Source organism: Gekko japonicus, unplaced genomic scaffold, assembly GCF_001447785.1.
Source record: "Gekko japonicus isolate JY-2015 unplaced genomic scaffold, Gekko_japonicus_V1.1 scaffold909, whole genome shotgun sequence".
In the NCBI taxonomy this organism is placed as follows: domain Eukaryota; kingdom Metazoa; phylum Chordata; class Lepidosauria; order Squamata; family Gekkonidae; genus Gekko; species Gekko japonicus.
In genome coordinates, this window is record NW_015175382.1 from 415,680 (window position 1) to 418,576 (window position 2,897).

Here is a 2,897-nt window from a genome sequence, read left to right on the forward strand (position 1 = left end):
TGTTTCTCCAGGATACGACCATCAGTTCAAACACAATATCTGTCCATCCTCTAGACCAGTGGTTCCCAAACTTATTTGGCCTACCGCCCCCTTTTCAGAAAAAAAATTACTCAGTGCCACCCTGGAAATCTACCTTGAAGAAGTGGACAAAAGATGCAGTGACGACTTTGCACATACTAAAGAAAAATGTTATTGTAAATAGACACTTTGAAGCTTGAAATCATAAAAGTATTTTATAAAATCAACCATAGTAACATTTGCATACACACAGAGAATTAAGACAACAAAGGATAATATTAAAATAAAAATCACAAATGACATTAAAAATAATCCTAACAAGAAGGATGAATCTAGTGCACTGCTATCAATTTATCAATGTTTGGCTCTATTTTTGTCAGCAGCAATCTTAAATCACCTCGATTAGCTATTTGCAGTCAGTTTCTTTTTTTAGTTAACAGACTTGTGACCGCACTTCACCCACGTTCCACTAAATATGTTGAAGGAAATGCACTTAGAAACATTTGTACTATAGCCCATAATCGAGGATAAAGTGTAGGTATCTGCTTTTGCAGCCAGAACTGTTGGTAGCCATCTTTGAATTTAAATTTAAATTCCTTATTTGTTGTTAGTTCTATAAGTTCTTCTTGTAATGCTGGAGATTCTTCTGTGTCTGTACTTGAAAAAGGGTCCAAAACCCAGTCAGGCATGTTCATTTTAAGAATATCTTCAAATCATTGATTAAAGTCAGAATAGAGAGCCTCCAAGTGCTGACAATAGGTAAGCAAGTCATCATGTTTTTCTACTGTTGATAAATTTGGGAACTGACTGAATTCCCCTTATCCTAAATTTCATTTGTACAGAAGAAGTTTTTGCCACAAATACAGAAATGACAGTTTTTGTTTTGATTAAATTCAGCTCATTTCCTTGGAGCTGTAGATTTGTTTCATTAAATTTATTAAACAAGTCTGTCAAATAAGTTATGTCTTTTTTGGAATCAATCAAGTTGGCTCATAAAGCATCATCTTTGTTTTCTAGGAATTCTAGCACTGAGTCAAAGAGTTTATAAAACCGATCCAAACAGGCACCTTTTGATAGCCAACGAACTTCTGTATGAAGCAGCAAGTGATTGAATTCTTCATCGTTTTCAATAAAGAGTTGTCCAAACCATCTGTCATTCAGTGAATTGCTTCTGATTTTGTTGACCGCTTTAATGACATAATATAATGACCTATGTAGGTGTTCACTCAGATTTTTGGCAACTAGATGTTGATGATGAATGGCGTAGTGTACAGTGAATACATTTGGAACCACTTTTAAAAAATATGCACTAAACCCCCTGTAGTGCCCCATCATCACTGGAGCACCATCAGTAGCAACTGGCAATATATTACTCAGGGGAATTTCTTTTTCTTCCAATGCATGAAATATTGATTCTCCTTTGGTATCAGTTTGCAAATGTTTAGCAAATAATAATTCTTGGCAAAATTTTCCTTCTTTTATGAATCGCATGTATGCTAAAAGCAAAGCTTCATTTCCTGGCAAAGTTGACTCATCAAGCTGTATAGAGAACTGGGATATTTTAAAATACTCACATAATGAGTCTTCAACATCTTGAGCCATTCCATCAATTCTTCGTTGCACTATATTATTGCTCAAAAAAATTTTCTTGATAATATCAGATGCTGGCTTGTGTAGCATGGTGCGTATTACCTCACTTATAGCCGGTAGAATTAGTTCTCAACATAGGCCTTGGGCACACGGGCTGAATATCGTGGTGTGGGAGGCGTGGCTAATTGCCCCAGCGCAGTTTGATCCATGATTACGCGATCAGACGTGCCGGCGGCACAGCATGGGTCCTTCCCTCGGCACCAGTGGGTAAATGAGGGACCGGAGGGGAATGCTGCGCGCCGGCGCGATCACACCACGGGTGTCTGGAGGCAGCTCGTGGCAAACGTTTACTAGTACCTTGGAGGTACTAGTTTTTAAATGCGCATTGTCGGCGGTAAGCCATGGATGCGCTCCACTTCCCAGATGTTGGGGTGTGATCACGCCCAGATAATCCGCCCACCTTCTGTGCCTCTCCCACGGCAACTTTGCCGTGTGACCAGGGCCAGAATGTGGTTTTCCCAATTTAGCAATCAGTAACAAAATGTTGTAAGAAGCACACAGCTCATCATCATCTGTTTAGATGCTATTGAAAAGAGTTTTGCCAATGTTGGCTGTCTCAAAAAGTTTTCTTTAAGTGCTTGAAAAGAAGATAAATCCTTATCTTTCTTATCAACATGTACTTTTGTCAAATGTTCTTGTAGTCTTGAAGGCTTCATAGCTTCATTTGATAAAAAAATTTGGCGAATCAGGCATATCAGTAATATACTGTTTGTAGGCGACTGAATAAAGCCATAGTTCAAATATAGAATATTATATTGTCTACATCTTTTCTTAGGTTCAGCCATTATATTATCTGTAAAAAAAGTAAAATTTCTGTGTTTATTTATAAAACAATATTACCGGCAGCGGGCATGAATTATAGTTCCTCCCACCACTGGGGAATAACACCCCCCCACACGCACACACACATGAATAGTTGGGGGAAAGCAAGCTTTGAAATATCTGGAAATCATTACTCTCTTGCACCCCCACACTAGGTGCAAGGCAGCTTACATAGTGCAATCCAAAGAGCAATCCAATACCTCAATTTCTTTAATCTTGGGGTGTGTTCAGATGGGCCATTTAAGCTGGCATAAGCTGTTCTGGTTGGAACCGGAGCAGTTTGATCCAGAAGAAACACGATCACACTCACCTCCTGACTGTGCAGCACATTGTGATATGTCCGTTCACACTACTGACGCACAGCAGTGTGCGTTGGCGGTTTTTATTTTTTTATTTTTACATTTTGC

General features: G+C 38.8%; 1 pseudogene; it reads right to left on the reverse strand.

The window, feature by feature from the left end:
* Nucleotides 1-332: 332 nt before the first annotated feature.
* LOC107122483 lies at nucleotides 333-2,453 on the reverse strand (annotated as a pseudogene).
* Nucleotides 2,454-2,897: the final 444 nt, after the last annotated feature.